This window comes from Leptosomus discolor, unplaced genomic scaffold (genome assembly GCF_034619465.1).
Source record: "Leptosomus discolor isolate bLepDis1 unplaced genomic scaffold, bLepDis1.hap2 HAP2_SCAFFOLD_49, whole genome shotgun sequence".
Lineage (NCBI taxonomy): Eukaryota > Metazoa > Chordata > Aves > Leptosomiformes > Leptosomidae > Leptosomus > Leptosomus discolor.
This window is the reverse complement of record NW_028237886.1, coordinates 459,276-470,858: the sequence shown is the minus strand read 5'-3', so window position 1 is coordinate 470,858 and position 11,583 is coordinate 459,276. Positions and strand designations below refer to the sequence as shown.

Genomic DNA, 11,583 nt, shown 5'->3' with positions numbered 1-11,583 from the left:
GGGGGCGGCTGCCCCCAGCGCCCCAGGCCAGGGGGAGGGATGAAGCCACCCTTGTGCAGCCAAGGAAACAAAAATCAGTTGCACTGCTACAGCTTTGGTGACCACTACCTGCTACACAGACTTAGTTTTTAGATATTTGTTTATTTACAAAGCCTGCAGGCTCCAGCAGAACAAGAGCTGAGGGTTACATGGACGGGGTTGGTGGCAGTCAGGCTTCCTGCGAGCCCAGCCTGGAGCCCAAGCACTGTCTGAGCCACTGGAGAGTCCGGTAGTGCTGGGGATGGTCCTGCTGGATCTGCTGGACGATGGCATCGATGGTCTGGAGCCGGTGGCGCAGTTTCTGGTGCTCATTTCTCCAGGCTTGCTCCGTGCGGCACAGGGGAGTGTACGTCCCTTCCTTCAGCGCCTGCAGGTGCTTCCGGCGAGTCTGGTAGGACACGATCTCCAAAAGGTTCTGAGGAAAGCAACAACAGAAATTGCTTTGACAGCAGGCCGCAGAGAGAAAAGCACTAAGAAAGGCAGGTGACTTTTGTCACCGGTACTGGAACCATCACATTCTGAAAGGGAAGGGCTTCTGAAGAGGGACAGGGCTATGAAGTCCCCCTTGTACCGGCAGAACAGCTGCTAACGGGTACAGCCAGAGAAGTGGTTAGGTTGGAAGAGACCTTTAAGATCATTGAGTCCAACCATGAACCTAACGCTGCCAAGTCCACCATTAAACCGTGTCCCTAAGCACCACATCTACACGTCAGCTAATAGAAAAAAAAAAAAAAAATTAAATGTTCATCACAGAATTCCATAAACCAGAGAAATACCTGCATGCACAGGGCAACCCTCGCCAGGACAGAGTTTGACCAACCTACAACCTTTGCAGGAGGCCATTCAAGACCTTCAGCTGGCTCTCAAATCTGTGACATATGAGCAGCCAGAAAGCACTCACAGAGGAGAGCTGTGACCGGGTATTTTCAAGACACAAACCATGTCCTTCAGGCTGATGTCTCCAGGTGAATGCTGCCTCGCTAAGAGTACAACTGCAGCCCAAATTCAGGACCCCCATGAGCCCTCAAGGTGTGCTCAGTTAACTTAAAGTGCCGCTAAAATGCCAAGCACACTCAGTTCAGGATGGTGGCGAGACAGGGAGATGGGGAGCTGGCACCAGGAGAAAGCAGCCGGTCCCGTCGGGCTCGCGAGCTCCAGGGAGCGGAGCCGCTCACCCGTCGCTTCCTGTTCCGACGAGCTTCTGCGTCTGCATCGAGGCCGTCGCACTCAGGCTCCAGCCTGCGCAGTTCTCGCTGCTTTTCCAAGAAGGCGGCACCGAGGGACGCCTGGGCGCTCTCCAGCTCCAGAAGGGTTGCGTTGCAGTCCTGAATGTTCTGGCAAACGGAAGAGAAGGAAAGGGCAGAGTGTGGTTCTTCGTCCAGCTGCACTCCCAGCCATCTCCCCAGAACTCTCCTGTGGGGTTTTTTAAGGAGCCTCCAAAGCCTGTCCCGTCTGTGTCCCGACACCCCGCGTGTCTGCGCTCAGCCCACCCTGGTGCTCCTTACAGCCCCGGTGAACTCCTGCAGCCCTGCTCTGCTCGCTCACCTTCTGGGCTTTGCTGATCTTCTTTCTCAGCTCCTGTTTCTTGCAGTGGAAGACGCTCTTGGGGACAAGCTTCTTGTCTCTTTTGTTCTGACCCTCTCCACGAAGCGCTATCACCTCTCTGCGAGAAACAGATGCCTCCATATCACGAATCATCTTCTCCTGCTGCTTCATCAGCTGGCCATAGCGGACCTGCCGTGTGTCAAGATATGAAATAGGCTGAAAGTAACCAATGTTCACAAACGGCACCGAACCGATTCTGTGCGGCACATCCCCTCCACATAAACCAGACATACGTGACACGTGAGCGTTGGCAAGCCAAATTTGCTCTAAACCCAAACCCGGTTTGCCCTGTGTGGATCTAGAAAGCAAAGGGCTGGATTATCAACTCGTCTAAAGTAATCTTCAAAAGGTTTCACTGGAACTCCTTAGCAATAGGAAAAGCAGAAGAGTAAAGTAACCTGGGAACAAAAGGGAAGAGTTGCTTTGCCAGAAGACAGAAGGCTTCCCTAACCAGTGATTAAGATGATGCAATATTTAGTCATCAACATTCCTTTGCTTATAAATTGGGGTCACGGCATAAGGTGGCAAACATATTATGTTTTAAATAGATTGCTCAGGTGTCTCTAGACTCTGCTGCAGCCCATTACACGGCAGGCGCAAGGAAGGCACGAAGAGCACGCACGCTGGATGTATTTCATTCAGCCCAGCTGGAGGGTGTACGATTTCCAACATTGCTGTGGCCTGGCAATGCTGCTTCCCCAGCCCGTTTCTCATCTCCTGCCTTCAGCAACGCCGAAGCTGAATCCATCGTGTGCAGCTTCCCCTCCCCAGTGCTCCTCCCCCGGGGCTCACCTGCATCCTGTGAATCTCTGTTCTCATGGCGTGGAGCTCGCCGTGCCCTGACTCAGACTCCACCGCCGCACGCATCTCTCTCGTCAGCTGGATCTTCTTCTCCCACAGCAGGATTTGATGCCTTCAGTGACAGAAAGGGAAAGCGGCACCTTTGTCAGCGCCCGAGAGGACGCTCGCTCCCTGTGCACGCGTGGCAGCACGCTCCCGAGCTCAGTCCTGAACATGGAGCTGAAGGTTCAGCAGAACCTGAGGGTTTGCATGTGGGACACGTAAAAGGGCAGCCAGGAGCAGCGTGGAACCAGACAGGGAGCTCCGCCATCCACAACGTGGCACGGTGGTGGCACGGTGACTAACAACAAGCGTGCCCAGGCTGCCGGGGGCTGGTGGACCCCAGTGAGCTGCCCAGCGCAGCACGCTCGCTCCGAGTTACTGGCGGAGGAGAGCGCAGGCAGAGTCACCCCATACAGATCTCAGCAACGTCCAGCACGAGCCTGCTGGAACTGTTAAAGCCGACATCCTCACGGCTCTCGCTGCTTGCAGAGACAGCTAAAGCACCTTTCAGCTTCTGCGCCCAAAAATCCATGAAACTCCTTTCATCTTCTCCGAGAAGGACAGAAGCACATTTGCTGTTGCTGGTTCAGTTCGACGAGCAGAGAGGAAAGGTGACATGGACACCTACATTCAAAGAGGGTGGCACAAAGCAAGAACCTCTCTGGTACCTACTCTGCTTCCACCAGGCTGTTTAGGAGTCTTTCCTTCTCCTCAGTCAGCTGACTGTGCTTCTCCTGCATCTCAACCGACTCTTTTTCTGCTGCCTAGGTTTGGGAAGCATAACATTGTCAGACAACACAACGTGGTCAGACTAAGAAAGATTTACACGGTCACTGTCTGCCTCCGATCTGCACGGGAGGCTGAGACCTGGAAATGAGATGTCTGTACCTTGAGAGAGCGCACAAACTCGTTCTCGGTGATCGTGTTGCCATATTGCAGCTCCTCGAAGCTGCTGCTGTTCTTGTGGATCAACACATTCAGCTTTATCAAGTCATTGGACATGTTCCTCATGTGACGTTCGATGTCTTTCTGCTCTTTTGTTTCCTGCTGAATTTCATCTACAGGTGAACAGAAAAAAAAAAAAAAAAAAGTCTTAAAATTCCCACAAGCAGCAGGTGGAACACAGGCAAGGCGTGACAGACTGCCATCAGACCAGACAACGCTGCCTGCAGAGCCACCTGCGTCCCACGTACCCAGCCAAACCGTTTTTCCACAAGCCCAAAACCCAAATACGGTTTTGAAGGAGACTGCTGTGGAAAAGAGCTGGTTTGAGCCAAGGGAAGCGCCATCGTGGTGGGGACATTTACCCACCAACTACTTGCAAACGTTATTTAAGAAGTGTAGCACGTGACACGGCCACTTCGGTTCGGTTGTGCCCGTTAAGGTAGCGGGATCAGTCGGGACAGGGAATAACGCCAGGCAGAGCAGCAGAGGTGCCTGGCTCGTAGCCCCAGAGCAGCGCTGGGGCCGCCTGCGTTACTGCTCACACGGACGTAGGAGCACGGCGCATTCTCTGGTGAAGGTCTGGCTCACCCGTCCGTAAGCCCTCGCTCCCTTTTTCCTCCATTCACAGCTGAACGTTTTAAAAAGAGTTGGGGAATGACCTACTTTCCCTGCGCACTTTCTTCTGCTGCATTACTGTGATCCGTTTCTTTAACGTGTCCAGGGAGGCTACTTGTTCCTCCCGTTGGTGTGTTAACTTGACCAGCTCTTGCTGCTGATTGAGCCAGTGCTTTTGTAGCGTCATCACCTCAGAGTGATATTCTTCTATCTGTTTGGACAGCTTGTTGATCTCCATTTCCAGTGGCCCCAGTTCTTGACCCTGGATGAGGGCAAGGTTGGGGATTGATCAGGCAGAAGCTGCTGAAGCACTTTTTGCAGAAGGCCGGTCCAGCTGCTGAGATGCCTACCGAATACTTCTGCTATACTGCTACTTCCTTTGTGCCTCTATTTCCCAGGAGCTGGATGGGACCAATCATTCCTGACCTCACGGGAACAAATGCAAGGGAAGCCCGAACAGCTCTCAGGCTCTGGGGTGAGAGGGGCCTCCTAAGCTCCTACAACAGGCACATCTGGGTGTCCAAGAGTCTGCCACAGCACTCATTCTTGCATTGGGCTCTATAAAGGTCTTGCAGCTCACGGTGCCAGGGGCAGACCTGGGTATCTATCAGCTGAATGGGGCCAAGCACCAAGTGATCTACATCACCCCGCCTGCTCCATTCGCCCCTTGTCAGGATTTGCAGGTTTTCTGATGAGACCCTAGTTACTCCCAGGGTATTGATGTCATTCAACGTTTTCATCAGGTGCAGACAACTCCCTGCAGAAATCTGTGCTGGGCACACCCTCATTTCACAATTCCCTCATGCCAGCTCCTCCCCCCGCCCCCCCCCCCCCCCCCCCCCCCCCCGTGCACTAAGAGCTGTTTGACAGACGTAAACATTTACATTAACTAGTGCAGCTTTTAAACCTCTATACTGATGCCTAAAAGTTTTAACTACTCAGCACTTACACAGTTACATTTATCAGGGGCACCTGTGGTCACCACAAAGAATAAAATCAAGCCTGGGACTGAAATGGGAATGTACATACCCCCTGCCGCGCAAGAATCTTCTCCAACCTCTTGTTGTACTGGCTGAGCACCGCTTGCCTGTTCTCGGTCAGGAGACTGCACCTTGCAATCTCGCTTTCCCTGCAGCTGATCTGGTCACGGGTATTTTTTACTTCCTTGTCCAGCTGACAAAGTGTGTTTTGGAGAACTGTCAGCCTGCAGCTGGTATGAGTTCCATTCAGAATAACCTGGGCCACATCATTCTCAACCTTGGAAAAATGCAGCTCCTAGGAACGCCAACAGACAGAAAACAAATTACTGTCACCAGCAGCAGCCCATTGATTTGGAACGCCCGCTTCCCGAGGCACAGGAGTCAGGGGATTTAGATTCTCCTCCCAGGTCTGTGCCACAAGCTGCGAGCCAGCCACTTACCCGCTCTGTACCTTTGTTTCTCCATCTCCTGACGGAGATACCAACATTTACCTCTGCCATAAGGCTGCTGAAGAGCATGAAGGAGCCCAAACATCCCAAAGCCTTTAAGAGGCCGCGCTCATCACCTCTGCAGTTACCTGCCCTGCCTGGGTGTCTCCAGCTGCCCGGCTCACCGGAGCAGGACATTCTCCACCACACCCGACAAACACGTCCCTCACCGAACCACCACCGCAGCAGCCAGAAAGGCGGGTGCCTGTTGAGCGCAGCGCGAATGCAGCCGGGTGACTTCTGCTGCCCCTGCGCCGCCAGCGGCCACGACTCTCTGGCTACATCCAGCCGTGCACCGCAGGTGCTGATGGGAGACAACGCGAGTGTCCGCTTGTTGGTGTGCCTGTGGGAAGGGGGCGGGGGGCCCCTCTCTCACAACGGAAGCCAGCCCTGGAACTCTTCCTCTTGCTCAAGATAATGCCCCCGATTTAAAAATCCCAGGGCCAGGCTGAAGTAACCCACAGAAATACAGAGGTGTGGGTGCCTTGTTAGTGCCAGCCCACACAACTCAACACCACAAACACTACGCTGGATCTTCTAGTTTTTCTATCTGTTCCAGTTACACACTCCCAAAGAGAGCAACTGATCGTGCCACAAAGAACTGTGGGTCTGGTTCGATTGCTCCTTGGGCTGTAATCCTCACTCAGGAACGAGAGCAGGCCTGTATCGCATTCCATGATGCCGGACAGAAATACAGGTTAGTTCAATGTGGAGTACAGCAGTAATACATATCCACTGTCTTCCTCCAATACATAAGAACTGGTACTACTTTATGGTAAAAACTCCCAGAATTCATCGTTCTGTCCCGTTTTTTAAGTAAAGAAAGAACAGTACATTATGTGTCAAGGCCTTTTTGGCCAAACCCTCTCGCGTACACCAGAATCCCGCAATAAGATCACTGGAAGAACCAAACTGAAGTCACAAACTCAGCAGACCTTCAACTGCAGATCTGAAAAGCAGAACGAAGGCGCGGACGAAACACACTTGAGAAACACCGCTCAGGGCGGTTTCCTTCCCCCGCCCTCCCAAACGGAAGAGATAACACACCAGGTCTGTTTTTCTCCTACGGAGCTTTGCAGCCAGCTGCGAGAAGTGCTTTGTGGCTTTGCTGGACACCATCTGGTCCTGAAGCTTTGCCATGATTTCGTTCTCCATCTGCACTTTGGCATCAGTTCCTTTCTCTATGTCCTTACTGATGGACAGCAACTGATTCAGACAAGCAGCTTGATCCTAAACGCAGGAAAGACAGGAGACAGGGTCACTACAACTGTTTGGGGAAGGGGATTAAACATCTGTGTCTGATTTGAAAGGTTCTTCTTCCAAGTAACTCTCCTCACCATCCTGGTCCTGTTGAGGGCCTGCTCTGTCTCGTGGAGAACACGAGCGTAGGTGCCAGATTCCACCTTCAAGGCCTCCTGCCTGGAAAGGCACTGGGCAATCAGCTTCTTTGTCATCTTGGCATCGTTCTGTGAACGGCTCAGGATGGCGACAAGCAACTCATTCTTCTCCTCCTCCTTCCTGATTGACTTCCTACAGCCATGGATGTCCGTTTCTAGGGACTTGAGGTCATGTCTGTACTTGCTGGAGAGGCAAAGAGGATGGAAAATCACCACAGGGGAAGACTCACGCGCTGAACAGTCATCTACAAATTCCTCTTTTCAAACACGCTACTGCAGCGACAACAGACCAAGGAGGAAGATCTTTACAAAGGCCACCCTGCTGTGACAGTGCAGAGTCATCAGAAGATGGATGGAGACAGAAGACTGAAAAGCAAACGTACGTAGGAAAATTAATTCCCGCTTTCAGTCCTGTCCCCACCCCCCACTCTTACCAGGATGCCACCATCAAAGCACATTGCAGGCAATCAGCCAGGCTGACTCCAGAGCAAATAAGCGCTTCCTTTGGCAACAACAGGACGGTTTTCCTGATGATTTCTGAAGGCATCACAAAACCCTAACTGAGAGCGACAGGTAAAATCCCTCTTGAAGTCTAGCTCTTTGGATTGAGAGATGTTGCAAAGGTGAAGGAACTCTTCTAAAGGACTAAAATATGAACAGAAAAACTCTAAACAGCTTTAAAAACCCCACACATTTGGGGGGAGAGTTGTGTTTTGGATACAGAATAGTGACGAAGAACTGTGCTTCCTATCCTTTAACCTTACTACGTGCTTCAGAGCAGCAAACTTGTTCTGCTTGACATATCCTGCACGCGCAGCAATAAACTGGAGACGCACTGCCCCTTTCAGCATCCCTCCCGTCCAACCCGTGTGAGGTCTCTCCTGGGACTGTTCTCAGATACCGTACCTCAGCAGCGCTTGGGTGGCGATATAGGCCTCATCTCTCTGCTTCATTCCCGCCAAGCTGCTATTCCAGTGGTTCATCAGTCGCTTTTTCTCCATGTTAATAGCCTGAACCTCCATACAAGCCTGGGGGAGAGAGGATTTGTAGACAGGATAAATCTATACTAGGCTGGGAAACCAAATTCACGTTACAATGCCTTTTTTTGGTGTGTGTTCATAATACGCTGGGCAGGAACAGCTTCAGCTAATGTGCCTCTGGTTTATGGTCACCCCCGACCACAGAGCATAGGTCTGCAAGGAAAAAAATGCAGAGAGGGTGGGGGAGGAAGTGATTTATAGGCAATTCTTGAGGACAAAGGGAAAGACAAAACAAACCAAAACAAAAAAGTCTTCATTCCTCCAAACAGGAACTGATCATACAACTCTGTCCTACACTGTAGCTACCACGTGAGCATGAGCCAACGGGGTCGGTCCTTCCAGAGGGAAATATTAACCAGAAGCAAAAAAAAAAGCATTCTCCTACCTCATTTGCTGCTTGCCGAGTTACTTTTGTGTCCTCTGCCTGAGCCACAAACTGAGCTTCGAACAGAGCAATCTGTTCCTGCAGCTCGTAGGCTTTCCGGGTCAAGCGGTCTACCAGAAGATCCTAGAGAGGCAGAGCCAAACAGCTCAGGATGAGTAACATAATCTCAGGCTTAACCAACTAAATTCTACAGCAATAACTTGGGCTGAAAATGAATTCAGTTAGCTTTGATTCCTACTGAAACTCTTCCATTCCTATCCAAACGACTCCTGAATGCAGCAGTGACAATTTTCAAGAGAACAAAACCTTCTTTGCTGGTTTTTATCGTTCCACCCACAGTAGGAAATTGGTCCTTCAGATCTGAAGCAGCATTCATCCCTGCCAGCATGGGTTACATTGCGCCACCTCTCCAGCAGCTGGGAATCTTGATAATTTATGGTTTAAAATCCTTTGTTAAAAACCATCTAAACCCGTTCCATCTCAACCGTTTGCCCGCAATTCTGCATCAACAGTAATTAGTTGGTGTCCTGCTGCAAGCAGGAGGCAGCAGAGGGAGCTCCAGCACACCGACCGCTCAGTTCACCTTCCAAGTTCGCTCTTCCTTGGGACTCAGAGCAATTCTCCAGACTTCAACATATGATACTTCTTTGCTAAATATCTTTCTGCCCCCACACCCCCGTTGCCTGCGTGAAGAGTGATCACTACTGATTACTACTTCCTATTATAAGGCTCATAAAAAAATTCTGTTCAGTACATGCCACTATCTTGGTGGTGGGGATTCTTCTCATTTTCAATTATTTGGGGAAAATATCCCCACGCACCTTCCATGGTGTCTGTATATTCACTACAGCCTTCCTTCTGCCAAGGCAGCACGTCCTCCGAGACTCGCCGCTAGCTGTCACCTGAATTCATTTATTTATTTGAAAGAAGAGAGTTTTACTTGATACCTGTTTTTTCTTTTCCACGTCAGCTTGGGCCTTCTCCAGCTCAGCCCTCTTTGTCGACCGTTTCGTTAGTAAAATATTATGGTGCATATGGGCCGTGTTCTGCACGTAGAAGAGGTGCAAGGCCAAGTTTTCAACCTGGGTCTGCATTGCAGAGACTGGGGAGGCAGGGGGAAAAATATTTACAGAAAAGTATGTTTGTAAGACACACTTTAAACAGAGGTAAAAGGGAAAGAAACACAGAAACACCCAAAGCCAAATTCGCACACTGACCAGCCAAATCAGCCCCCCTGAAATGTGAATTTGCATCGGCTTTGGAGTACAGCTCCACAAGCACAGCTAATATCTTGGTAAGCAATTCATTGCTTCCCAGCACTCAGAAGCCCAGGAGATCAAAGAAGGGGCGGCCTCAGGAGGCTGTGACTCCACTCCTCTGCCCCAAAACAGAACTGTCTCTTTCTCAGTCTGTTGAACGCTTCTCTATTTTTTTCAGCAACCTGCCAAACCTTTCTAGGCAGTTTATCCTACGCTGAGCTACCCTCGCCATCACAGTTGTTTTCCTGTCCCCTACCCACAGGCCTGCAGCACAACCAGCATGAGTCAAGTCCATTTCTTTGGCTGGGACGGGTTCCCACACGGATGGCACTCTCAGGCTCCCGCGTGCCCCTCACGACCCACGACCTTTGCGATCTCGTCACACCCTTACAGAGACACAGGCAAACGTAACAGAGCGACAGGATCTTCCTCCTTCTAAGTCACAGAGCAGCCCATCTGCCCGGAACAGTTTTAGTCCTAAAGACCTTCTCAGAAGTACAAGGTAGCCACACGGTCTTAGAAACAACCAGGAATACCTGTGAAAGGTTTCAGCGAGTGCCTGATTCCTGATCAATGTTACTGTATTTTTCAATCCAATGCTTGACTTGGATTCAAATAAATCCCTTTCTCCACACAGTACTAGAGCCAGGAAACCTGGCAAGGGCTGCCTCGGTCACCTTTCTGGCGTTCATCGTGTGTGTTCTGACACATTTGCTTGTAAGTAAGCCTGAGGCCCTCCAGCTCCTCCTCCAGCTGCTGACGTGCTGCGGCCACCTGAGAACGGCGGTCGTGGCTCTTCTCCAGTTCCAGCTGCAGGCGGGCCAGCTGCTGCTGCGCTCCGTAAAGAACCAGCCCAAGCTCTTCCCTCTCTGCTTGCCCCTTCTTCGCTGCTGCCCTCTGCAAACACAAGAGGAAACCAGTTACCTGGCTTCAGCTCGGGCAGGGGTGGGCTGCTGCGGGAAGGCAAAGTAAGAATGCCACGTACCAGTTCCTGAAGCTCTAGGCTCACTTTTTCCATCTGCTTAGTGAGGTGACTCTTCAGGGCAGCCTGGAATCTTCTCATCAGAGGCTGTCAAGAAGTATGACATTGATACAAGTCAACGTACTTGTGTAAAGAAATTATGAAGAAACCTTACTGCTGCCCCCGCTGTTAAATAACACAGCGTATTTTCTGCCACAGACCCTTGCATTCTTCCTTTAGCTACGCTCACTGTAACGAGTGAGAGGAGTTACACAGTGGGTATTTGTTGACAGCAGAAAGCCACTACTGAGGATATCTGAAAGTCAGAAACACATCAGAAGAGCTGCCTCTGAGAGCCCATCCCCTCGCTCTTGCTGACAGTACTTCTCTTTCAGGAGCACTGAGGAGTATCAGATTTACCCACTACACGGCTCCCTCCTGAGCCTCCCGTTTGGGGTTAACCCTGAGGGAGCAGACACGCTCAGAAGTCAGTACTTCTGCAAAAGCCTGTTTTAAACACGTGGTTTCAGCCTATGGCTGAGCCGCTGCTGACAATCTACCTTGTGTATTTCATACAAATAAAAACAGCAGGTCTGCGAAGAAGAACGACAAGATTGGAGGACTTCTCACATGTTCTAGATCCAAGACAACCAGCTGTTTCTTCTACGGTTTCTTCACTTCTTCCACTCATTTCGTGCCCCTCAGCTCCACGCTGCTGGCATGTCTGTTCCCGCCTTTGGTCACCATGCTCACTGGTGAGCTGATCCAACTGCTCAAAGGCAGTCTCTGAGCAGAGAGAAATGGGTTCTCCAATGTCACCTGGACCCCACCCCCCAAGGAAAAAAAAAAAAAAAAGAGAAGAAAAAGACAAAGAAAATGCTTAGATTTCAAAGCGTTGTGCCTCCAGTTGGACTAACAATGACGAGAAAGGGAGAAAACTAGAAACTGTGCTTGACGGGTGGTATGGAGTGTTGTACTGTTAGCAAGGGACTGAAGGATACCTGACTCTGTGCAGCTGTTCCGCTC

The 11,583-nt window shown here is 50.9% G+C and overlaps 1 pseudogene; it reads right to left on the bottom strand.

Annotated features, from left to right (window-relative positions):
* Nucleotides 1-203: 203 nt before the first annotated feature.
* LOC147412480 (coiled-coil domain-containing protein 40-like) lies at nt 204-11,248 on the bottom strand (annotated as a pseudogene).
* Nucleotides 11,249-11,583: the final 335 nt, after the last annotated feature.